The sequence below is a fragment of the Pleurodeles waltl genome, chromosome 9, assembly GCF_031143425.1.
Source record: "Pleurodeles waltl isolate 20211129_DDA chromosome 9, aPleWal1.hap1.20221129, whole genome shotgun sequence".
In the NCBI taxonomy this organism is placed as follows: domain Eukaryota; kingdom Metazoa; phylum Chordata; class Amphibia; order Caudata; family Salamandridae; genus Pleurodeles; species Pleurodeles waltl.
In genome coordinates, this window is record NC_090448.1 from 163,226,050 (window position 1) to 163,253,947 (window position 27,898).

Consider the following 27,898-nt stretch of genomic DNA (forward strand, 5'->3'; position numbering starts at 1 on the left):
TCATTGCTTTTTTATATTCTAAAAGAATTGCCTGCTTAGGGATGCTCTTTTTGAAATTAAATTAAAACAAAATACATTGAAAGTGTGCCTTATGTTCTACGTCATGTTGGCTGGGAGACATCCAGCACACTTTCATTGCATTGGCGGGAACTGCTATGAAGGCACTTCCTGCTGATGTAAGAGATGGGGGCTAGGGCATTCAGACATCTATGCATATGAAGTTCAGAGCAACCACACTATAAATTAGGCCCTAAGTATTTAAATCTGTTAGAATAACAAATTATTCTTGTACATCTCAAACCTCCTCCAGACTTATAAAGAAAAGGGGTATAGTATTAAGAAAACACATATGCTGTCTTACTGTCTGTAATTGTGAAGAACCCTCCAGTCTTATCTTTTCTCCTTTACCAACAGAGGATAGAACAGCTGTTCACCTTCTCCCAGTCTTAATATTTGATCTTGTAACATGAATATGCTAGCACTCAAGAGGGATATCTCAATGATACTTTGACAGGCTCTGGATATTCAATCAGTTGTCGATACAAAATTGTCAACTAAAGCGAAATTTGGAAGAAACAGTAAACCACACTTCAAGTTTGAATTTAGGGTGTGCCTCAGACTCTTCCGTGCTCAATGTGATTCTTCTAGTACAAAGTACACCACAAGGCATTTTTGAAGTCCTAGTAATAGTAAATATAAATCAGCAAACCCAGATGGATGTGTTGGAAGAAATCTCTTCAGAATTACATCTGGTCTATGCCTGCCTCCAGACATTGATGAGATTGGTTACTGAAGTAATTAGCCATCCAAACGTCCAGCCTGTGGTAGAAAAATGCACTGTTACTATTAACTCTTCAAATTATTCTGCTACCCCATTGATCTATAGTTCCAACCAGCTTTTGGTATAAAAAAGAGGTGCCAAAGTTACTTATAGCTGTATATAATTTTTATATGTATCTTGTTATTGTATCACAAAGTTACACAATTTTAAGTTGAGTAAAAGGGTGAGCCAAGAAAAAACAAAAATATTAAGACAGGATTTATTGGCAACACACTTTCCCGCCAAAAAGGCTCTTTGTTCTTCTGTGATCAATCAATCACTCATAATAGAACTCATTCACAAACAGAAAGTTTATGCTAGATAAAAGATTAACAGCTCATAATAGCTCATACCACCATCAAGGAGAATTAAATATGAATATGTCTGGGATAAAGAAACTGAATAGTAAATCATCTCTTCATAATACTAAAGAAAAAAATTAGAGTCTGGAGTAGGAATTCCAAAAAAACTCTTGGGACAAGTAATCTTGAGGACATATAGGCCCTCATTCTGACCCTGGCGGTCGGTGATAAAGCGGCGGCCAACCCGCCAACAGGCTGGCGGTCCAAAATATGCAATTCTGACCCTGGCGGGAACCGCCAACACAGCCCGCCACATTAACACTCCGCCCGCCACGGCGGAACAAACAAACAGCGCGGCGGTCCCCGCCAACAGCCAGGCGGCAGACAATGTACCGCCCACCCTATCACGACCCACCAATCCGCCACCTTTTCCGGGGCGGGAGCACCGCCGATAAAAACACGGCGGAAACAGACTACGAACGGGAAAACGCTCACCTCCACATACAGCACGCGAGATTCCGGCAGTATGGAACCCGAGTTGCAGGTCATCCCCGCACTCCTATACCTGCTCCTGTACCAGGAGCACGCCCGGCGGCGCGGAAGACATCGGTGAGTACTGCACCTACGACACAGGGGAGGGCAAAGATTACCGGCACACATCCACCCACCCACACCCACTACAACACACACATCAATGCATTCCCACAGATCACTGTCACAACCCACAAACCCCCCCCTTCCGAAATAATGCAAAGACCAAAAGAAGAGATCTCAAACGGGCAGATATATTGAAAAATGGACAGCAGTAATCCAAATAAATAAATAAACTATGTACAAAATATATACAGCCACTAAATGTAGTCCAACCACTGTCCGTGGACCACAGGGGTCCTGAGCAAAGGGGCAAGGCCCAGTCCCACGACAAGAACTCCACGGAGAGAACACTGCAGGGGCATCAGAAAGAAAAAAGGACAGGCACCTCAGGGGGAAGGGAAGGGGGGGCACCTCAGCCACTTGAGTACACGACGCCAGATCCACGAGGGGACTCCATGACCACTGGCCCTTCCTGGGGAGAGCAAAGCCACAGTCCAAACAGTCCATACAGTGGGTGGCCTGCCCACTGGGCCATCCTGGGGAGAGCAAAGCCACAGTCCAAACAGTCCATACAGTGGGTGGCCTGCCCACTGGGCCATCCTGGGGAGGGCAAAGCCACAGTCCAAACAGTCCATACAGTGGGTGGCCTGCCCACTGGGCCATCCTGGGGAGAGCAAAGCCACAGTCCATACAGTCCATACAGTGGGTGGCCTGCCCACTGGGCCATCCTGGGGAGAGCAAAGCCACAGTCCAAACAGTCCATACAGTGGGTGGCCTGCCCACTGGGCCATCCTGGGGAGAGCAAAGCCACAGTCCAAACAGTCCATACAGTGGGTGGCCTGCCCACTGGGCCATCCTGGGGAGAGCAAAGCCACAGTCCAAGCAGTCCATAACAGACTCCACTGCCACTGGAGGAGGCATGTTGGCCAGAGGACATCCTGCAGCCCTGCCCGAGACAGAGCCTGCCCTGCCACGTCTGCCAAAGGGCCAGCGGTTCCTGCCTTGAAGGGCCCAGTTCAGCGGTTCTTGCCTTGAAGGGCCCAGTTCAGCGGTTCTTGCCGTGAAGGGCCCAGTGCAGCGGTTCTTGAGACGGCGGGCCCCAGCGGAGCGGTGCTGGAGACGGCGGGGCCCAGTTCAGCGGTTCTTGCCTTGAAGGGCCCAGTTCAGCGGTTCTTGCCTTGAAGGGCCCAGTTCAGCGGTTCTTGAGACGGCGGGCCCCAGCGGAGCGGTGCTGGAGACGGCGGGGCCCTGTTCAGCGGTTCTTGCCTTGAAGGGCCCAGTTCAGCGGTTCTTGAGACGGCGGGCCCCTGCGGAGCGGTGCTGGAGACGGCGGGCCCGGTTCAGCGGTTCTTGCCTTGAAGGGCCCAGTTCAGCGGTTCTTGAGACGGCGGGCCCCAGCGGAGCGGTGTTGGAGACGGCGGGGCCCTGTTCAGCGGTTCTTGCCTTGAAGGGCCCAGTTCAGCGGTTCTTGAGACGGCGGGCCCCAGCGGAGCGGTGCTGGAGACGGCGGGGCCCAGTTCAGCGGTTCTTGCCTTGAAGGGCCCAGTTCAGCGGTTCTTGCCGTGAAGGGCCCAGTTCAGCGGTTCTTGAGACGGCGGGCCCCAGCGGAGCGGTGCTGGAGACGGCGGGGCCCTGTTCAGCGGTTCTTGCCTTGAAGGGCCCAGTTCAGCGGTTCTTGAGACGGCGGGCCCCAGCGGAGCGGTGCTGGAGACGGCGGGGCCCAGTTCAGCGGTTCTTGCCTTGAAGGGCCCAGTTCAGCGGTTCTTGCCGTGAAGGGCCCAGTTCAGCGGTTCTTGAGAGGGCGGGCCCCAGCGGAGCGGTGCTGGAGACGGCGGGGCCCTGTTCAGCGGTTCTTGCCGTGAAGGGCCCAGTTCAGCGGTTCTTGAGACGGCGGGCCCCAGCGGAGCGGTGCTGGAGACGGCGGCCATTCTATGGCCAACTGCTCATTGCCTGGTGGTGCCCTCCTGGGCAGCGGGGATGGTGCTCCTTCAATGCCCACCTGGGCTGTGGGTGGTGGGGCCCTCCTGGCCAGCTGGGCTGGGTCCTCCCTGGGCAGCGGCTATGGGGGTGGTGGGCTCTCCCGGGGCAGCTGTGCCGGTTCCTCCCGGGGCAGCGGCTATGGGGGTTGCGGGCTCCTCCTGGGCAGCTGTGACGGGTCCTCCATGGGCAGCAGGCCTGCTGCCTGACTTCTCCGCCTTGCTGCCCTTGCCCTCCTTAGTCGGGAGTCTGTGGCCCTTTCCTCCCTTTGGAGTTGTGGCTGTTGACGGTGGCTGGCTAGTGTCCTGGGGGGATATCGAATCCGGGCTCTGGCGGCGGCCCTTCCGCCTTCTGCTCCTCTTCCCAGGGGGTGGGCTGGCTGTCCCCTTGCTGCTGGGCGAAGATCCAGACCTGCGGGCTGGTGGGCTCCAATACCCCTGCACCCTTGTCAAGGGGGCTGCAGGGCTGGTGGTGGCTAAGGTGCTCTTTTTACCCCGACGAGAAGGAGGGGGGGGCTCAGGGTCAGGAAAGAAGGTAGCAGTAGAGAGATAGATTTTCTTGGGACAATGGAGAGTGGTAGGTACAGTGGGTATGGGAGTGGAGGGAGAGGATGTGGTTGTAGGCGAGACAAGTTTGCTGTCTTTGGGTGCAGGTGCAGGAGCGGGAGGCTGTCGTGAGGTGGATGGCTGTTGGGTGGGTGGGTGGCTGCGTTTGTGTGGTGTGGAAGAGGGGGTGACAGACACAGTGGGAGAGGACACAGGGGACGTGTAAATGGCAGTGGGGGTGGTGACTGCACGTGTGCGGACTGGAGTGGAGGGTATGCTGGTGATGGAAACACTGGCTGATGGTGAGGTGAATGAAGGTGTGAGTGTAGACGTCACAGGGAGGGAGGAGGGAGACGAGGAGGTGGGGGTCACAGAGGTGGTAGTGACTGTTGGCATGTCTGCATCGGAATGTTGCTTGTGTGAATGTCTGCGTGATCTGTGGTGCTTATGTTTGGATGAGCTGCTCTTGGGTGTTGAGGTGTGTGCAGGCTGGTCTGATGGTGTGGGTGGGACAGGCAGAGGAACAGGAGACTGGGAGGAGGGAGTTAGTAGAGGGAGGCAGGAGACAGGGACAATGGCTGCCGTCAGTGCTGAGGCCAGAGCCTGGAACGATCGCTGCTGGGCAGCCTGACCCGAATGAATGCCCTCCAGGTACGCATTGCTGCGATGAACCTCCCTCTCCACCCCCTGGATGGCATTCAAAAGGGTAGTCTGCCCAACAATGAGCGTTCGGAGCAGGTCAATGACCTCCTCACTGAGGGCAGCGGGGGTAACAGGGGCAGGGCCTGAGTTGCCTGGGGCGAAGGAGATGCCCGGCTTCCTGGCAGAGCAGGCACGGGGCGAACGCTGAGGGGCTGCTGGGAGGGCGGAGATGGTGCGCTGGGTGGCGGCTGTACCTGTAATGGCGGGGGGCACGGATGGTGCCACCCCCGCAAGGGAGCTCCCTTCCGAGGACGTGTCTGTGTCGCTGCAGGGTCCAGTCGTCCCCGTCGTGGAGCTCCCCTCGCCCTCCGTCTCACTGGTCCAGTCAGACTCTGTGGCATGGCCCTCCTGGGCCATGTGAGATGCAGCTCCCTCCTGCCCCGATGCCACTTCTCCTCCGCCTGATGATGCTGATGCACACAAGCACAGAAGGACAAACAAAAAGGGGGGGGGGGAGAGAGAAATAAAGTGATTTTGAGTACATGGATCACCGGTACAGTTAGCGGACATGACAGACACAGATGCCCCCTGCACTAAGTTGCGCACTTGGGGTCCGCTACGCATTCCGTGGAACATGCCCTACACGCCTAGAGTTGACAACTGCACCCATGGATGACACGGCCCAGGGATGGCTGTACTGACACACTACTGAGGGTGGTGGCTGGGGACACAGGGGCTTACGGGGGTGCCCAGCCTACAGATATCGCCCTGGCCTAGGGGGACCCACAGCCCTCCTCCCCCACCCAGACACCTCCACTGCGCGACAACAGAGTAGATGATGCTTGTACTCACCCCCTTGTGTCTGCTGTGCTGCCCTCACGCGCCCATCCAAATCAGGGTAGGCCACTGCCAGGATCCGGAACATCAGGGGGGTCAGTTGACGGCAGGCACCCCGCCTACGTTGGGAGGCCATCCCCAGCAGAGACTCGGCGGTCTTCTTGGTCCCGCGGCGGATGTCCTCCCACCTCTTGCGGCAGTGGGTGCCCCGTCGATGGTGGACCCCCAGGGTCCGGACTTCCTTGGCGATGGCACGCCAAATCCCGATCTTCTCATGGGCGCGGACCTATGTGACACGTACAGGGAGGGAGAAATACCACGTTCAAGTTTGTCTGCATTATCGTTGCCAGTGGCCCAACGCCCCCCATCCCCGCCAGGCCCCCCGCCAGGCCCAACATGCCCCCCATCCCCGCCAGGCCCCCCGCCAGGCCCCCCGCCAGGCCCAACATGCCCCCCATCACCGCCAGGCCCCCCGCCAGGCCCAACATGCCCCCCATCCCCGCCAGGCCCCCCGCCAGGCCCCCCGCCAGGCCCAACATGCCCCCCATCCCCGCCAGGCCCCCCACCAGGCCCCCCGCCAGGCCCAACATGCCCCCCATCCCCATGCCAGGCCCAACATGCCCCCCATCCCCGCCAGGCCCCCCGCCAGGCCCCCCGCCAGGCCCCCAAGCCAGCCAGTGGCCCCAAATCCATATTGAATTAAACTCACTTGTTGGTCTGGAGGACCGTAGAGTAGCGCATACTGGGGGAGGACCCCATCCACAAGTTTCTCCAACTCTTCTCCAGTGAAGGCAGGGGCCCTTTCCCCAGTCGCAGCAGCCATTGTCCCTTCCAGACCGAGGTCACAGCAACACTTGCAGTATAGGTCCTCTCCTGTGAAAGTTCAAGTCGCAAGTGGATAAGTAGATAGGAAATGGCGGTCACGTCCGCGGCGGTGCGTACCGCGGCGGTGCGTACCGCCACCGCCGGCGCCCTTCACCATTGGCTCCTGAAACCCATAGGCTTCAATGTTAACCAATGCGGCTTCGCGCCGCGGTCTTCGCCCGCCGACCGCCGCGGTGTGCCACGCCAGCGCATTGACCTCACATCCCATTGTCACACTTCACAGGTCAGGCAGCCGCCATTTCGAGGGTCCACATGGCTCAATTTCAACTGCGTCACACAGGCCTAGGCCTTGCATAGCCACTCAGACACGCCATTCACTGCATAGAGAATCGTTTACTGTGCAAGCTGTGAGTACGTACCTGTGGGTTGCTTGACTCTGTGCTCCATGTTGTCCTTCCTAGGCACCGTCCGCTGGGTTTGGCGAGGAGACGGATGAATCCTCCCGTGTACCGACCGCTGGTGGACCTGTCGACAATGGAAGAACGCCACATTATCCTGACCTACCGGCTTGACCGTGCCACTATACATGAACTGTGTGCCCAGCTGGAGCCCGACCTGATGTCCCCCATCTGCCAACCCACAGGGATTCCCCCTCTGGTGCAGGTCCTGTCAGTACTCCATTTCCTGGCAAGTGGGTCATTTCAGACAACAGTGGGAATTGCTTCTGGGATGTCTCAGCCCATGTTTTCGAAGGTGTTATCCAGAGTGTTGTCTGCCCTGATGAAATACGTGAGGAGCTACATCATTTTCCCTGAGGTGGGCGAATTGGCTACAGTGAAGGGTGATTTCTACGCCCTTGGACATATTCCCAACGTCATTGGTGCCATTGATGGGACCCATGTGGCTTTGGTTCCCCCAAGAGACAGGGAGCAGGTGTACAGGAACAGAAAAAGTTACCATTCCATGAACATCCAGGTGGTGTGTTTGGCTGACCAGTACATCTCGCATGTAAATGCCAAGTTCCCTGGGTCAGTGCATGACGCCTTCATCCTGAGGAATAGCAGCATCCCTTACGTGATAGAACAGCTAGAGAGACACCGTGTATGGCTATTGGGGGACTCTGGGTACCCCAACCTGTCGTGGCTACTGACCCCAGTAAGGAATCCCCGGACCAGGGCAGAGGAACGGTACAATGAGGCCCATGGGCGTACTAGGAGGGTGATCGAACGCACCTTTGGCCTCCTAAAGGCCAGGTTTAGGTGCCTGCATATGACAGGTGGATCCCTAATGTACTCACCTAAGAAGGTGTGTCACATCACCGTGGCCTGCTGCATGCTTCACAACCTGGCTTTGCGCCGCCAGGTGCCTTTCCTGCAGGAGGATGGTCGAGACGGTGGTGTAGTGGCAGCTGTGGAACCTGTGGAGAGTGACGAAGAGGAAGACGACGGGGCTGAAACAGACAACAGGGACAGAATCATTGAACAGTACTTCCAATAGGACACAGGTAACAATTCAAACATAATTTAGTGAATGTGAACTACTCTCCTGCATCTCTGCTGCCTGTCTATTTGCCCCAGTGTATGATGACTGAGTTGTGGCTTTTCCCTCCCTATTTCAGATCTGGGGTCCCCACTACGAGTCCTGTGCTTCGTTTCCCCATGGACTACAGCTTTGTGGCAGCTGTTTGTTGACTTCACTATGTACAAGGACATATTTGCAATGTCATGTCAATTACAATATTTTGAAATCACAGCCAGACTCCAGATAGTTTTGTGCTAAATGGGTGTTTATTTAAGTGCTCAAAATGGGATGGGTGGTTTCAAGTGGGTGGGGGCTATGGTGAAGGAATGTCCATGGCAGAGTCCAGAGTAACAGTCACACAAGTGCATTGTCCAGAGGCCTGTGGAGAGATGGAGCATGGGCAGTTCAAGGATGGACAGGGTGACAATGTGGGACAGTGGGATGACATCAGGTGGTATCCTTTGCTGGCGGGGGTCTTGACATCCTACTCTGTCTTCTTGCGAGATCTCAGGGCCCTCTTGCGGGGAGGTTCTTCTCCTGCAGGAGGTGGGGGTCTGGTGGGCTGCTGTTGTGCGGGGGCCTCCTGACCACTAGCGCCGGCGGAGGTGGTTGGCTGTTCTTTGTCCAGGCTAGTGGCAGGGGCCCTTTGTTGGTGTTGAGTGTCCGTCCTGGTGTTGATATGGTCCTGCAGCAGCCCGACCATGGTAACCAGGGTGGAGGTGAGGGCTCTGATGTCCTCCCTGTACCCCCGATAGTGTTCCTCCTGCAGTACCTGGATCTCCTGGAACCGGGCCAGTACCGTCGCCATCGTCTCCTGGGAGCGGTTGTATGCTCCCATGATGGTGGTGAGGGCCTCGTGGAGAGTGGGTTCCCTGGGCCCGTCCCCCCCCTGTCGCACAGCTGCCTTCCGAGTTGCCCTGTTTCCCTGGGCCTCTGCCCCCTGGCCGGTGTGCCCACTACCACTGCCCCCAGGTCCCTGTTGTTGTTGGGGTGGTGGGTTATCCTGGGTGCCCTGTAGTGGTAGACACACCGCAGATTGACGCGCCCTGGAGACAGAGGCATGGGCCCGCTGGGTGGGAGCTGTGCTGGTGTTCCCAGAGGGGTTTGGGTCTGTGGTGGCCTGTGGCTGCCTGAGGGGAACCGACTGTCCAGAGGTCCCCGATGGTCCGGGCTGGTCATCGGTGTCCAGGTCGACAGAGCTGCTGTCATCGCTGACGGCCTCTTGGGTGGGGGGTGTGGAGAATTCTGGGCCCTCCGTGGCGGTGTGTTGGCGGTCGGGTCCTGCAGGGGTATAGAGGTATGGTTATAGTTTCAATGTGTGGCATATGGGTGTATCTGTGGGTTCCCGTGTCCCCAAGTGCTGGCATTCGTGTGTGGGGGCTTTGGTGAGGGTGGCTTGTGGGGGGGATGTGTATATGCATTGGGCATGCTTTGGTGATGGGTGTCCATGCTTAGTGGACGCATGCAGGCCTAGGTTTTGGGATGTGTGGGTTGTGATGGTGAGACATTGGCAGGGAATAGGTGTGCTGGGGGTGGGGGTGAGGATGGTGGTGGGGGTGAGGATGGTGGTGGGGGTGAGGGTGAGGGTGGGGGTGAGGATGGGGGTGGGGGTGAGGGTGGGGTTCGAGGATGGGGGTGAGGGTTGGGGTATGATTTGGCATGCAGGTGGGGGGGAAGCAGTAGTGAAGCTTCAACTTACCAGTGTCCATTCCTCCGCCGACTCCTGCGAGGCCGTCAGGATGCAGGATGTTCAAGACTTCCTCCTCCCATGTTGTAAATTGTGGGGGTTGAGGTGGGGGTCCTCCGCCAGTCTTCTGCACGGCGATGTTGTGCCGGGATACCATGGAACGCACCTTCCCCCGTAGGTCGTTCCATCGCTTCCTGATGTCTTCCCGATTTCTGGGGTGCTGTCCCACAGCGTTGACCCTGTCGACAATCCTCTGCCATAGCTCCGTCCTCCGGGCAATGCTGGTGTATTGGACCTGTGTGCCGAAGAGCTGGGGCTCTACCCGAACGATTTCCTCCACCATGACCCTGAGTTCTTCGTCTGAGAAGCGGGGCTGTCTTTGGGGTGCCATGGAGTGGTGTGTATGATATGTGGGGTGGAGTATGTGTAGTTAAGTGTGTTGAGTGTGGTGGTGTGTGTTGTTTTGTGTGTGGATATTGTGTGGGTGATGGTGTAGTGTGCCTCTGTGTGATGGTATTCTGTGTTCGATGATGTGTCTCTCGGTGCTTCTTTCGGAATTTTTTGTCGTAGGGGTTTGTGGGTGATGTGGGTGTGTGTTTTATATTGTATTGTGTGTGTGGGAGTGGTGTGTGTATGTGTATCAGGTGTGTGGAATTCAAATCGGCCAATGTGGCTGAGTTTTGTTCGTTTGTGTGTATTCTGACCGCGGCGGTGTGTACCGCCAATGGAAAACCGCGTTTGAATGACCGCCGCGTGGATTCGTGGGTCGTAATGGCATGGGCGTATTTCTGTTGGCGTGACGGTGGAGGTTTGGTCACCTCCACTTTTCCGCCGACCGCTGGTCTGGCGGTCTGTTGTGGCTGTCGGATTTTCGGAGGTTTGGCTGCTGCGGGTCAGAATGACCGTGGCGGGTTACCGCGACCGCAGCGGAATTATGGAGGATTTCTGACCGGCGGTGGGCGCCTTTTACCGCCGAGGTCAGAATGACCACCATAGTTGTTAACTGCAATTCTATGTACGGTCTAAGCAAATCCTATAGCAACAGGGACTGTACTCAGTCATCTGAAATTGATACGTTTTTAAAACAAAAGTTCTATTGGTTGTGAGGTTACAAAAGTAGGGCCACATGTACGTACTTTTTGCGACAAGCAAATCGGTTGCAGCACTATTTGCAACCATGCAAAATGCGAAATGATATGTACAAATGCCATTTCGGAGTCCCAAATAGCGATGCGACCAACACAACATAGCAACCAGGCGTGGGAAACATCTCTCCCTAGATGACACAGATTCTGAGGATGGGGAGCAGGAGCCACCACAACGACAGCCTGGGGATGGTAGCATCGCAATGGTGGGCAGACGGAGACGTGATCATATAGCAACTCATTACTTTGGCAGGTAAGTGCCAACCGTAACAGCACTCACAAATGTAAGATACACATAGCCAGGTTGAGCAAAACTAAAATATCCTTTAATGTCAGGAGTGGCGTATAGCTTGCAGTAAAGAAGTATAATGTAACAAAGTCTGACACATTAAACTCATTTGCCTTAGACTAAACCTAGGGAGACAACATTACACCCTCCTGAAGCTACGACCACCATGCCTGTGCCTGGTTGGTCCACTGATGTCTGGCGGGCACTGCTACTATGCAGGATGTGGGCATCTGAGACAGAAATGCTGCTTACTCTTGATATGTCCTCACTGTCCTGAGGGGTGTCACCAATACCTTTTGCTGCCTGGGAAGTATGAATGAGGTCAACTGCAGCAGCAATGCGCCCTATCCCCGTTGCCACATCTCCAGCAAAATGGCCTAGTTCTACCTGGAGTGTGACAGTGCGCCTTGACAGGCAGGTAGTTGTGGTGGCTAGGCGCCGATGGACTGACTGAGCCAGTCCAAATCTGCAGCTGTGTTGCACTCTCTGTGACTTTCGTGGGCCTGATCCGCAACCATTTTTCCTACACAGGTCATTGATGGTGGTAGTGAGGTTGAGCATGTTGGTGTTCATGGTGGATAATTGGTTCTCAACATTTCCAAATCCCTGTGTGAGGGTCTGTTGCATTCTGTGCAGGTTCCAGTTCATCATCCGCATTTGTTTGTTTTGCAGGCAGTGACTGCTCAGTAGGGATACCTCCAGTCCAAGGAATTGTTCTGTCGTGACATTCTCCTAACCTGCATCATGTGTCAGACGACGCCTTCTATGCCCAGACCCAGCTGTTCGCAGTGGCCGACTCTGACCCAACTGTGGCCCCGGTGTCAGGTTTACTGCCTCATTGTCCACATCTGTCTCTTCTGTGGTCTCACGTGCATGGTGAACAATCAGTGTGTTACTGCATTCCCCTGTGGAAATGCTGACTGCCTCGTCTGCTGTCATGTTGGCATCATCATCTCCCTCCACACTAGGGTCATTGGTGGTTACTTGAGGGAGACCTGTGGGACACAGGGGATACACTGTCAGTGCCTCTCAGATGTGTGGCTTCTCAAAATAAATATTCCTCAAAATTTGGACTACTGTACTACATTACCTGTAATGCACTGAACTTGAGGTTGGCACATCGCCATGAAAATTTGGATGATGCATGCTTTTGTGGACTGTGGTTGTGTGGATGGCGCCTTGAATAGTGGAAATAAGTGAGATTTGCTACTTATTTTTGGAGGTTCCAGGTGCTGAAATGTCCAGGTTCCCAATTCCTACCACAGCCTCTGGCACGTCTCCACCATGCTTTCTATTGCTGTGACTGGTGTTACTGTGGATGGTCCCCCACCTGTTTCATGCGCCTCCTTCAACCGCTCTGCAACCCTTTCCTTGGTTCTGGACCTGAGGTTATACCATCTTTTGCGTGCCTCCTCGATGGAGCAATGACTAACTCCTATGGCATTTATCTTGCTCTGTATGTCCATCCAAATCTTCTTTTGTGAGTCAAGGACACTCATTGCTGCCTTTCCAAACAGATCCTCATGGTGTAGGATTTGAGCTTTCTCTTCCTCCCTGCAGTGGTTGCCTCCTTAGTTTGGCTTGCCATGGCTGCAGTTGCTCATCTCAGCTGGGTGTGCCTCTGCTGTATGTACTGGCTAGACTCCTCCCACTTCCATGGGGGTACTTCCTGGTTCTGAGGTCACCATCCAGCACCAGGAAGTGTGATTTCTCTTTTTTCTGCACCCGTTCGCTAATTGCGACTGAATCACAATTTGCGATTCTGTTACACACCCATGTGCAATTTAGGAAATCGCAATTTGCGATTTCGCAAATTGCGATGCGACTCGGCACCGAATCGCAAAATTGATTTGTGATTTTTTGTTACATCTTGTTTTGTGAGTCAGAAATAGTGATTCACATTGAGTCGCTATTTCCGACTCGCAATTTTTTAGCTTCCTACATGTGGCCTGTAATGTTTTAGTGTTCATTGGCTACATCAGTACTTCTTGAAGCCTCTGGGGATTTAATAGATTTGGGTTTATCAAAACCTTCACCTGATGATGCTTTACAACAAGCGTAATCACGTTCACAATGTTAAATCATCACTCAAACTTAACTTTGCGCCAGGTAAATTTGAACTAAAGACTTTCATGTTTCCAGCATTATGCAAAGTCTGAGAAAGGAAAATCAGTGACAAAGGGGGTAATTTCAACCTCGGCGGTCTTTTGACAAGACCGCTGAGTGACCGGCGTGCTGAAGACCGCCAGTGGTGGCGGTTTTCCATGCAGCGTATTATGACTGCTGGCAGCCCTCTGTCCTTTTCTGGATGGAGAGCCGCCAGCAGCCATACTGGCGGGCGGTGGGGAAGTGGAGGTTGCTCCACCTCCACCGCCACATCAAAAGAACCCCGCCCACCGAATCACGTTCTGTGATTCGGCGTGGCGGTGTTCTGTTGACGGTGTGGTGGCGGCGGAGCAGCCCCCATGGATCCCATCCCCTCCCGGAAGATCAACGGACAAGGTAAGTTGATCGTCCGTTAGATGAGGGGGTGAGTGAGTGTTGTGTGATGTGTGGGTGCATGGGTGTGTGTGTGTGAGTATGTAGAGGGGGTGTGTGAGTGCGTGTATGCATGCGGGGGTGTAGTGTGAATGGAAATGTGTGCGTGTCTGTCTGTATGTATGTCTGTATGGATGTGTGCGTGTATGTCTGATTGAGGGTGTGCGTGTATGACTGTGTGTGTGTCTGTTGGCATGTTTGTTCGTGTGTGTGCGGGAATGTGTATTGGTGGTGCCTGCATGCGTGTCGGGTGTGTTTCTGTGTTGTGATGTCGGGGGTAGGGGTGGGGAGTGGGGTCCTGCCACCTTTGAGGGGGGGGCAAGGGGTTGGGGGTGTGGTTGACAGACTCGGGGGAGGGGGTGGGGGGTGGCAGAGACCCCTATCAGTGCCAGGGAAGGAATTCCCTGGCACTGATAATGCTTACGGTTCCAAACCCCATGAAATCCATGGCGGTAAGCCGGGTCATGATACCACCGGCGGTCTTGTGACGGCCGCTGGACTGGAGACGCAAGTCTCCAGCCCAGCGGTCGTCTCCGCCATGACAATCTGATCGGAGAAGTGGTGGATGACCATGGCGGTAACCGCTATGGTCATAATTCCAATTATTTTACCGCCAGCCTGTTGGCGGTAAGACCACCACTTCTCCGTCAACCGTCAGGGTAGTAATGACCCCCAAAATGTATGTGATGTCAAAGATAGTGGTAAAATGTGAGATCTTATGATTCATTACACAATGAGTCATCTTTAGAAGATATATGACATGCTCTCTTGTAACCAGTCAGAGCCAACTGATTTTTAAACTTTTAATAATGTTTGATATTGTATGAGGAATTCTTGTGACAAATGTCTCCTTTCTTGGTATACATATGGCTATGTTCATTGGGCTGGAGAGGGTTTCCCAGGTGTTATCCTTCAGCAGTATGATATTATCATGTTACAGGAAACATGGTTACAAGGGTACCCAAACATCCAAGATTGTGTCACTGTTAATGAACCAGGTACTCCAAATTTAGGTGGGCAGCTGATCTCGACTAAAATACTGGAAAATGTTTTTTTTTTTAATGGAATTTCCTTACATTTTAGCATGTACTGGTATATTTAATGTATTTTCATTTCTCAATGCTCAACTGTGAGTGAATCAGAATGTTGTATTTCAGTCCCTTAATGCCAGTATTGTATTATAAACATGCAAATGGCAGTGTATGCTCTAATATGTACTAATACCCACTGTGACTAAATATAATGTTTTCCTATTTTCCTGAAGAGCATATAAAATTCACTACGTCTGCAAAGTTCGAATGTATTTCTGGGGTCTAGGAGCCATTTTATTCAGTGTTATACAAATGCACATTTTTGGAACTGGGCTGTAGCATAGCCTCAAACGGAAGACTGTCATCACGAAGTATAAATTATTGAAAGTTGTAGACTCAGTGTTTGTTTATAATATAGTATCTAATGTTGAAGAACGTCTCACATTCGTTCTCGTGAGAAGATTCTGCCTTCTGCTTATTTGTTACTTTTATTTGAAGTAAAATTTTCTATCAAATGTTCACATTTTCCTTGACTTATATTAAGAGGAAACTGAATAAAAGATTTTGTATTGGTTTTAGCATTACATGCCCCAACTGGATGCTCTGCATATTGAAATGACAATTGGTGTATATTATTTTGTTTGCATATTGGAAATTTTTACATTAAAATACACATTAGACTGTTTAGACCTCCTGAATTCTGCAGCTGTCAGTTTGATAAATGTATATGTTAACATTTTAATCATTCAACTTAATGGCAAGAATGGAAACCACCATTGCTAATATTAGAATTGTCAACTCCAATGTGCTAAATAATATAGAAAGGGATTTTAATCTGAAGCTGTCACCAGCAGATGTGGCTCAATCAATGGTTGATCAATTGGAATTATATCATGCCCATTTGCAAACCTTCCAACTTGTCATAATTCAAAACTGTCACATAGAATGTACAAACTGATAGTAAAATATTGAATGATTGACCTGAATGGCCATTGTCATTCAGACTTGCCCTCTAGTTAGCCATACTGAATTGAATACTAATCTCGACCAATTGATTGCAATTTTTGTCATATTTATATTTATGGGTTTTATACACATTATAACATCTTATTATATGAAGGGACTGATCATTGGCTATTACAGACTAGTTTTAAGATGGAGTTTCAAACTTCAGCTCAAAGAGTTTTACCATCCATGGTAGACTATTATTAATCGATTTAAAAAAAGATTTGATCTAAATCATCTCTAGGTATTGACTTCTTTCCAAAAGCTACCGGTTCATGAAGCTGTTTTGTCCACAGAATGAGTAAACTCAGCTGGTGTTCAACATTGGTACAAATAGTAGTATAATGTCATTGGTTACCTCCCGCACAAAGCAAACTCCCAGATAAGCTAAATTATATATTTACAATGGGGATATATAGATAGTTTAGTGTCAATAGCTGAAAACTGAGCTACATAAAATGAAATATCAGGCAAAGCATGAACTTAGAAAAATATTACATAAGAGAGTAAACATACTTAAGTGCTTTTATAAATAAACTATGTGAGAGAAAAATGAAGGGGGTCATTACGACCCTGGCAGTTGACGGTCTTACCGCCTACAGGCTGGCGGTAAAAAAAATTGAATTATGACCATGGCGGTTACCGCCATGGTCATCCGCCACTTCTCCGATCAGACCCCTATGGCGGAGACGACCGCTGGGCTGGAGATTTGGTTCTCCAGCCCAGCGGCCGTCACAAGACCGCCGGCGGTATCATGACCCGGCTTACCGCCATGGATTTCATGGGGTTTGGAACCGCCATGAAATCCATGGCAGTAAGCACTATCAGTGCCATGGAATTCCTTCCCTGGCACTGATAGGGGTCTCCGCCACCCCCACCCCCTCCCCCGAGTCTGTCCACGACACCCCCACCCCCCTGCCACCCCACCAAAGGTGGCAGGACCCCCCTCCCCACCCCTATCCCCGACATCACAACACAGACACACACCCGACACGCATGCAGGCACCACCAACACACATTCCCGCACACACACAAACAAACATGCCAACAAACACACACACAGTCATACACGCACACCCTCATTCAGACATACACGCACACATCCATACATACATACATACAGACAGACACGCACACATTTCCATTGACGCTACACCCCGCATGCATACACGCACTCACACACCCCCTCTACATACTCACACGCACACCCCCATGCACCCAAACATCACACAACCCCCCACCCCCCTCCCCTACCGGACGATCAACTTACCTTGTCCGTTGATCTTCCGGGAGGGGACGGGATCCATGGGGGCTGCTCCGCCGCCACCACACCGTCAACAGAACACCGCCACGGCGAATCACAGAAAGTGATTCGGTGGGCGGTGTTCTGTTGACGTGGCAGTGGAGGTGGAGCAACTTCCACTTCCCCGCCGCCCGCCAGTATGGCTGCTGGCGGCTCTCTGTCCGGAAAAGGACAGAGGGCTGCCAGCAGTCATAATACGCCGAGCGGAAAACCGCCACCACTGGCGGTCTTCAGCACAGCGGTCCCTCAGCGGTCTTGTCAAAAGACTGCTGAGGTCGAAATAACCCCCTAAATGTTTTATTATCAAAACTGGGACTTGATGTCAGAGGTGATACACTGAGGAAATCTCAGGACATTTGAGAACTTGGTCAACCACAATCATGCAGGCATGTCCTAGTTTGTTGGCTTGTTCAATAACAGAGGAAGCCTGGGTTACTCTTCTTAGGAACCTATATGACATAATACCAGAGTATCACACTGAGAAGTATATAACAGATACTGCTATTGTTGATTTATTTACTGTTCAATTAAGCTAAGTTCAGAAGCAGGTCCTGGCAACCTTCCAGTTACAGTGCTAAAAACAACTGTAAATTGCTGGACCCAGCAATTGTTATAATTTTTGGTAGATAAGCAAACAGGTCATGTTCTAGATTTTTGGAAGATCGCAATTTGTGTAAAAGGATGTCAGCTTTTAATCAAACTATAGATTAATCAGTTTAACAAACAGTATCACTAATGTATGCTCAACAGTCCTACAACAATATTTGCTAGACTGAGTCTCAAATAATGACTTGGCTTTCCTTGAGCAAGGTGGATTTGGTAAGGTCATTCAACTATTGACCCTTACTTTTGGGCATTAAGCCAGAAGTCGGCAGAACAAATGGAAAATCTTTGTTGATTTGTTGACTACCAAGCAGTTTTTGATTAGATCTCAGCTGCAGTCAGGGAAAAGGCAGATTGGTTGAATTAGCCTGCTGGCCTAGGCAGACCTGTGCTGTCTGTGGATTAATAAAACTGGAATTTACTTTGTAGATATGCAGATACCTCGCTCTGTTATGATTTGAAGACCAATCATAAATCCTTCAGAGCTACATAATTAGTGAACAGGGCCAAATATAGATTTTGGGGAGCCTTGAAAGAGGAAGAATATGCTGTCCAAGATAATGCTAGCCTGCAGTGTTTAACTCTGCTACAATTGACTCAGAATGTAATCCAGAGAAGCTAGAAACAGTGTGTTACATTTGTGCAATCAGCTATTAATAACAGCCTGCATGACTGCTGGTAGAGACTAACAAGGTAGGAAAGTGACACTTTTCCAGTGAAGGCTTAGAAAACAGAAGTAAGAGGAGGTTAGTGAGGCCACTTGACAAACTTTAAAAAGCGGTACCAGATGTTGCAGCTAACATCAGAAGGTGACAGGGTAACAGACTGGTAGCCTAGAATTATGAGTATCTAATTTGTCAGTATTTAATTTCAGGAAGTTCTGAGACATCCATACCACTTTGGAAGACATACATTCCTATCCAAGGAGAGAAGGATGCACTTGCAATTTATCTGGAATTTTCAATTTCATGGAGATGGAATTTATCACCTATGAAATGGGGACGGGCCCAACAAAGCCAGGTTGTAATTTTCTAGGGCCCGACAAGTGTAGGTTTTTTTTGGCGAGCCACACTAAATATCCCTCTGTGTAGATGGGTCCTTGTTTACGCTTTCCATCACCCTGTTTCTTCATTTGCACTTTGTATTAGGGAAAGTGTTCCTTTGTCATTGAGCAAATGTCATGAATGTCTGCATGATGTTTGCCTAGAGCGGTGACTAGGTCGCGTTGCTGGGGCAAGTCAATTGGGAGTGCTCTGGTATAATATCACAAATTACTATAAATAGAAAAATCTCCTGTGACAGCAGGGGTGCACTTATTATACACAAACTCAGCTAGGCTAAGGGCTTGCACACAATCAGCTATGCCAGTGGTCAAGAGCCACTGTAAACATTGCTCCAGTAATTGGTTAAGGCTTTCTGTTTGTCTGTCAGTCTGTGGGAGGTAGGCTGAGACAAACAGGATCTATGCCTAGGGATGTACAGAATCCTTTCCAAAACGTAGCAATAAATTGAGGACCACAATCAAACACCATGATTCAAGGAATGCCATGTAAACAAATTATGGGCTTCATTATAACTTTGGCGGTCTGATGGTAAGAACTCTGTGGTGGCGGATGCCAAAAGACCACCATGTTGGAAGTCAGCTGATCAAATTACGATCCACAAATCACGACAGCGGTATTTCCACAGCAGAAAATCATTGGTGGTGCGAACCGCCACAGTATAAACTAACATCAGTCAGAACACCACATCACATTAGATAGTTTGAATACCCCACACCTGGCACCTTCACACACCCAACACACCTACACACTGCACTAAAAAACATATCCCTACACAACCCACACTCCTTTGCAACCAGAACGCCACTCACAGCCAGAGAATAGAAAAAAGAAAGAACTAGCTAAACAAACAGTAGGCACCCCTGCACATTTCACTCAGCACTCATCCCACACTTGCACAACATACACTACACACACTTTTTCAACCCATACAATACATAACAACTATCACCCACTCACATCACAGCACCCACACCTCATCATTAACATTTGTTCATCCTTTTTTCACTACCTCCACTACCATGTCCCTTCAAAAACATCCACGGTTCACTGATGAGATGACTGAGGGTCATGGTGGATGATATTGTCAGGGTAGAACCATATCTATTCGGATCACAGGTCGAGCAAACATCAATATCCGGGAAAATGGAGTTGTGGCAAAGGATGGTCAACAGGGTGAATGCTGTAGGCAATTACACACGCACAGGAGAGGACATCAGAAAGAGGTGGAATGACCTCAGGGGGAAGGTACATTCCATGACATCCAGGTACCAGCTGTCAGTCCTCAAGATTGGCGGTGGGCCCCCACCTACTCTCCCACAGTTCATATTATGGGACAAGAAGGTCTTCTACATCCTGCATCCTGAGAGCCTGACAGGAATACTGGGGGCAGTGGAGTCCGGTAAGTAACAACAACATTCATGTTACCCAACAGTTTGTTTTGCATGCTCACTGATCATCTTTTCCCACCCCAATAAACAAACCACCCACCACCCTTCTGTCCAAATCTCCAAATACCCCTCTGTGCTATGCCACATGTCAAATAAACTTGTTTGGGAAGTACTGGGAACTGACAGCATTACATCTCCCAGAATACACAGTTCCACCATTAACAAAACCAGAACAGTGCACTGAATGTGAAATGTCTTGCATGTGAAACTATCAATAAAAGTAATCCATCCCGAATGGTCCACCATTTAACAGTTCATGGCAATGACAGCTATGCAATGGGCCAGTACCAGCACCATTACAAGCAAATCAGAGATACAGCTGTGTCCCACACCAAACTGGCCTCTGAGAAAAGCTCTCACCTGGGGGGGGGCAATTAACTGACAAACTAGATGCACTTGCAGTACATCCCAGGTCCAATTGTAATTCCTGTATTGTGTGCCACCTTTGATTCAATGATGTTATGTCTTCACTCAGACAAGATATGAGGGTATCAGCAGCTATCTAAACACCAACATACTCCAAGACCTTGGATCACGCTGTATGCCATTGCAAATCTCTGTATCCCACGTTGCACTAAGCCAGATTTAGTAGCAGCTGTCATTCTTATTTAGTGGATTGTGTAAAGGCAGTGTGTGCATCTCACATACTATGGCCCATATTTATACTTTTTGACGCAAAACTGCGCTAACGCAGTTTTGCGTCAAAAGAATTAGCGCCGGCTAACGCCATTCTGAAGCTCCATGTGGGCGCCGTATTTATTGAATGACGTTAGCCGGCGTTAGCCGCTGGCGCCGTCTGGTGTGCGTTAAAAAAAACGACGTACACCAGGCAGCGCCGGCGTAGGGGGATATGGGGCTTGGGCGTCAAGAAATGGGGCAAGTCAGGTTGAGGCAATTTTTTCGCCTCAACCCGATTTGCGCCATTTATTTTCACTCCCAACCCCCATAGAAATGACTCCTGTCTTAGCAAAGACAGGAGTCATGCCCCCTTGCCCAATGGCCATGCCCAGGGGACTTCTGTCCCCTGGGCATGGTCATTGGGCATAGTGGCATGTAGGGGGGCACAAATCAGGCCCCCCTATGCCACCAAAAAAAAAACACTTACCTGAACTTACCTTAATGTCCCTGGGATGGGTCCCTCCAGCCTTGGGTGTCCTCCTGGGGTGGGCAAGGGTGACAGGGGGTGTCCCTGGGGGCATGGGAGGGCACCTCCGGGCTCCTTCAGAGCCCACAGGTCCCTTAACGCCTGCCTTTTGCGGGCGCTAAAAAACGGCGCAAAAGCGGCCGTACGTCATTTTTTTTGACCCGCCCACTCCCGGGCGTGAATTTTGCCCGGGAGTATAAATCCGACGCACATGCCTCGGAGTCTATTTTTTAGACGTGAACGCCTACCTTGCATCTCATTAACGCAAAGTAGGTGTCCACGCTAAAAAATGACGCAAACTCCATGGACTTTGGCGCTAGACGCGTCTAACGCCAAAGTATAAATATGGAGTTAGTTTTTTCGTCAAAAAAAACGACGCAATTCCGGCGCAAACGGAGTATAAATATGCCCCTATGTTTAGTTGTCTAATTTATATATCACTTGTTGCATCACTTACAGCAACTGTGTGTTTCACTTCTCCTACAGGTAACCTTGCCATCCTTAACATGGAGGGGACACCAGAGACTGACACTACCCCTCTGGATGAAGGCCCCAGTGAGGAAAACACCCCTGGATGTTTGAACCCTGAGGACAAAGCTGCCACATTAGGAACAACTGGTTAGTCAACAGCAGTCAGCTTCACCCTATCCACAACGGCTTCTTCCAGCCATGTTTCAACTACATCACATGCAACCATTTGCCCCAAAACCTGTGTCCCAAGGACAATCTATTCCATTGTGTGCCCCCCAGTACAGGTACCTGAGTCTCCTAATGTCACCCCTGAAAATGATGGGGGTAGGGTGCGTGGGAGAGATGGTGTGGGCCAGAGAATGGGGGTGCCAATGGACACAACTGACCAGGAGACCACCTCCCAAGTCTTGTGAGCTTACCAAAACTCCAAAGGCATGATGGGCCAGGTACTGACCATGATGAGAGAGATCCAACAGCTGCAGAGGGACAACCACTAGGAATCCATGCAGCAGTGGCAGGCATAAAATGCTATACTGGCTCCCATTGCTGGGGTGCTGAGGGACATCAACACTACCCTGAGTAGCTTTGGCACCCAACATCAGGCCTCTTCCACTAGCAATTAGACATCAGGCCCTTCTACATCTGTGGCTGCTAGTGGAATTGATGCCCTGCCTGGGGAAGGCAATGCCTCAGACACCCCACCCCCTGTAGCAAACCCCCCCACAAATGTGGATGTCCACCCAGACAAACCCACTGCCAGGAAGTGAACCTCTCCTGATTGGTTTCCCTTGTGTGTTACTGATACACCCTGTTGACTGTTCTGAAACCTAACTCCATTTTCCTATAGTACAAGGACACTGGACTTGTGTTTTCAAATGGTGTAGCAGCTACTCTGATGATTTCATCCACCATGACAGAATCCTTCATTGTTAACGTTGTGTTATATCTGTTTCAAATTACTCATTTTGTTGTACACTCCCAATAAATACCACTTAAGCACAGATCCTGTGTCAGTGTGATGTATCAGCCATATAGAACTGGAATGTATGACAACTATTATAGCTAAATATTCCTCTCCAATGTTAAACCTTTGTCATGGTCATCACACATGTACTGGATAACCACGATATGTATTGCATTGGGATTGTAACATATACATGACACAAATCACCTGTATTGTACATCTCCACATATTTATTTGGAGAATGGAAATCAGCACATAGAGAAGTATTGCTGTGGATTTCAGTGTTTCAGCGTAGGTCTCATTCACTACCAACCCACAGAATACAGAAGTTAGGGACATGTCAGTTTTTCACCATTGCAAACAGATTGGTTCCATGTATCATCAGCTAAAGGCTTATCACATATCCATACCTTTACTTCCAAATGACCATACCCCATGAAACAGACAGAGGTCAGTACTAATCGCACCAGTCATGGAACCTTCCAATTACCATGGTCAGGTATCCGTAGGCTTGCCACTCACCCATTTCAGTCTTCAGACACATGCACATTGGTCTGCAATGAGGAAACACACTGACAGCATGCACAAGTTAGAACACATACAACACAAACCATAATGATGGTTGAGGGCCTCGATAATACATTATGACATGTTAGGCACACATGGACACACACATGGCACCATTTGAGCCATCTGCAAAACCAAACATGCTTTTCTGTGGAAAAGGACACTTGCATCTCACTATCCTGACACTCTGGGCATAGAACACACACACCCTGAATCTCATGCTACACAGTACCTGGTGCAATCCATGTCCACTTCTTATGTCAGTCTGCAAATCATAACTGCATTTGACATTGTCTGAGATTGTCAAATGAGGATGAACCAAACAGCCAATCTGCAAATCTGTGATTGCCAAAGATAAGTTATAGGCCAGAGTTGAACACATACATCACATTGTCAGTGCATAACTACAAATGTGACTTTGGTTGTGTATTTATAAAACAGTAGACTCTATACATAACAGTTCTCTTCACAACTCCAAGTAACAGTCTGCATCGATATCTGCGTCATGGGCTTTGAAGCCTCTTAAGGCTGATAGTGGTAAATAGAACATTATATGACGTACATAACTTAAACAATACCCCAAGGAATCACAATTGTAACATCACATCATATACGTTGAGCCAGTTGAAGTACTGATTGATGACATTTGCCCTGATGTCTCCAGCTTCATCCTTGTCATTTTCATCCTCACTTGGCAAGTCTGCATTTCAACCCACAGGATCTGCTGGCTTCCCCTCATCTTGTATGAATGGTATTTGATGTCTCAGGGCAAGGTTGTGGAGCATGCAGCAGGCAACAATTATTTGATGGACCATGAAGGGTCAGTAGTGGAGGGCTCCTCCAGACTTGTCTATCCTGTGAAATCTTGCCTTCAGGAGCCCAAAAGTCTGCTCCACGACACACCTTGTTCTTCCATGGGCCTCAATGAAGCATACTTTCCTTGGCGTGGTTGGGTACCTCACTAGTGTCAATAACCAAGGATGGTTTAGGTAGCCAGAGTCCCCTGAAAGGTACAGTGACACCAATCTAAACTTTAATCTTAGACATCTACATATATGGTAACAGGAAAAAAGGTACAGACACACATGACATATCTGACTTACTAACCAGCCAGTCCCTCTCTGTGTATAGTCGTTTCATCAGCAGTGGAATATTGCTGTTCCGCTTGATGAAGGAATCATGGACTGATCCTGGATACAGTGCACAAACTTGTAAAATGTATGGGTCAGCCAAACAGGACACATAGACGTTTATGGAGTGGTAGTTTCTCCTGTTCCTATGTACGTGTTCACTAGCACTTGGGGGAACCAAGGCTACATGGCTGCCATCCACGGCTCCAACCATATGTAGAATGTGTCCCAAAGCATAGAACTCTGCCTTAACATGGGACAAATCCTCACGCTGGGGAAATCTGATGTAATTGTCCAGGTGTTTTACTATGCAGACAGTACAGCCTTCAAACTGAGACATCCCTGCAGTTAGGGCTGCTGGTTTCTTAAAGGACCCAGTGGCCAGGAAGTGCAGCACTGATATGACTTATAGGAGGTATGCTATTGAGATTGCGAATGGCAGGGCTCCAACTGACAACATATATCCATAATTGTATGCCTACCAGGAAAGATTTTTGGATTACATGTTGCTCCTCCATGGTCTGCAGGTCTGCTAGTGGACGGTACACTTGAGTTTGTCTTGCTGTCCTCAGGCACAGATAACTATGTGGGACAACACCAGATTGTATGTGAATGACTCAATCTATGTAACATAAATATGATCACACCAGCGTCACACATATATCTAAATCATGTCACATGAAACAGTGAATATGTGGTATTCAGCACATATCTATGCAAAATATGAAAGTGTACTGTATTCAAATCCCCCAAACGCTCACATGTTCTCTAAATGTAGATAGATGTCACTGGCAATAAAAGTTACATCAACCTAGTTGACATGTAACACTTATTTGTTGCACCTATACTATCTTGTGTACTTCCTCTAGGAGCAATCATGCCACATCCTGTAGGTGATTAGGCCCCTGCCTTCTCTACAGAGAAGCTAGACAAGCATGTGGAGGTGGTCATACCCCTGTATAGACACCTATATGGTGCACCAGAGGAGCAGGTGAGTCCTATGCAATACCAATGGGTGAAATGTAGAATGCATGATGGTGTAGTTGAACTATGCAGGAACAAAGGATTGAGCTATCATGTGTGGGTGGATTGACATGTGCACATGTGCATATAAAGACTGTTACCCCTGATACATAATAGGAAGTATGTGATGTATGTACCCTGATCACAAATGTTTATTACAGGATTAACATCAATGTTGATTTGACCAATAGTTGTTGAGATGTACAATTTTAAGGACATTCTTGTAGACTGCTCATATGTTTCTAGCCAACTCCTGCTACTAGTTATGCATGCTGTATGCCTGACTTCACTTCACACATGGTCTGACTGCAGATGGTGACTTGAAAAATATTTTGGAGTGTGAGGAGGGGTATTTTTGGCTACCTGCACTAACTTGATTTTTCACCCTACTTGCTTTGGGATGGAGCATGTGGGCAGCAGCCAAAAGGGGGTGAGTACTGACTATACTAACTTACATCCCTCTGCCAGCTTAGTGTATGATGTGAAAGACTCTAAGCTCTGACAATGTGGTAAGGGCAAAAGGTAATATGTCTCACAGGAACATCTAGATGTACAGCCCTCAACATTGGTAAACAGGTATGCACATAATATTGTCTATAGGTACACATTACTCACCTATATCATCCCTTCTGTACAGTAGCATATGATGATGCACGTGTGACTGTGTCATATGTGTACCACTATACTGCTCTTAATACCCTGCTGATTGATCCTTGCCACCTACAGCTCCATACTCCAAATATCCTGATGGTAAGTTGTCCTGGTTTTTGCTCTCTGCCACATAGAGTCTGACAAGTTGAAAACAGTCCTACTATTTGTGAGGTATCAAATGAGTGTCAACCTATCCTGAAGCTGTGATTTCAATCTGGCATTTCACATGCCACACTTGCCACACTTACTCATACCTGTTAGGAGGTGTCCTCATGGATAAGTGAGGACTATGCATTGGCACCTGCCATGTTTCATCAGAATGGACATCCTGCATGTTGGAAACCCTGGTGATTTAACTAGACTCCTAGTGCAACCCATATCATTTATATGAGAGCACAGAATATTAGTACCATGTACATGTTCTTTGGAGGGTAAGTGGCTACACAGCAATTCCCTATTCCAATGTATTGTGGGCATGATAAATAGGCCACAACATCTTATTAATAGGTACAATCTACACTGGTTTCTGCCAACATCATGGGTACACTGTTCTGCCATATATCAACATTGTGATGTAACTTAAACATTACTTACTTTTGCTGTTGTGGATATGTACTGAAGACTTTTTTGTATGGAATCCTATTGTTTGTACTGACTTAGTTGTGTTGCAGGTGTGGTAGTTTACCTTCATATGTTGATGGAATGAAATGCGTAGTCAGTCACTTGGCTTGCCTCAAGGTGTATGTCTCTATCATGTTAAGCTCAGAAGTATGTTATTGCATTGTACTATTCATACACAGATGAAAGATTGCTCATGTCTGAAGTGTGGATAGTGATGTTGCCACTTAAATAACTGGCTATTGATTTTGCCACTCATCATGATTAGTTGAACTCTATGTGGCCATCATGCACATGACATGTATCCATTGTATTTAAGTTGGTAGTATAGTACCTGGGATTGTCTGTGGGCATATCCTGTGAGCTAAGTAGGCCCTTAAAAGTGTACATGAGTTTACAGGTGGAGAAGGACTAAGATGAGTAGCTCAACAAAGAATGTATCATCCTTTCTTATATAACTATTGGGATGTGTGTTGGTGGCGTGTTTAGACTCTACCATACTCCAATTTATAAAAAGGTAAATATAGTTGTGGCATGTTTGCAAATGTCAATTGTGATGGTTGTGGACTCTCTGACATGAAATGGTTTTGGCTTGTATGCAACATACTGTCTTGTGTTTGGCATATGATAAGGTTCCTTTGCTGGTACAATACATCAGCTAATAATGTAGGTATGTGCAGATTTTGTGTATATGATACATTGAAATTAATATTACTACTATTTCCTATTGCTTTGTTGTTGTTTGACTATGTTGCTTTGGATAGGGACTCAGAATCAGGTTGGCAATTCAGGTTGTCATGGAAAGGTTATTGTGATAACTCTACTGATATGATGGTATAGCAGGTGTGCGATAGGTGGCTTAGCTGGTGTGTGACATTGTTGTAATGTAGGCGTGTAGATGGTATCTAGTTGTGACATGATGATGGCACTAACCTAGTTCTACCTGGGTGTGTAGCACAAGTAGTTGTAATGTGATTGATGTGCACAGTGTGAAGTTAGTGTTTGAAAAGAATATGATGACCCTACCTCTCTTTCTGTTTTCCAACATCAGCATCGGCAGGTGAAGGAGATGGGGCACAGCCGAGTGGGGAAGCTGTTGGCCACAGGACCTCAAGTGGTACCACGACACCGAGGGTCTCAGTGGCCCAGAGGGC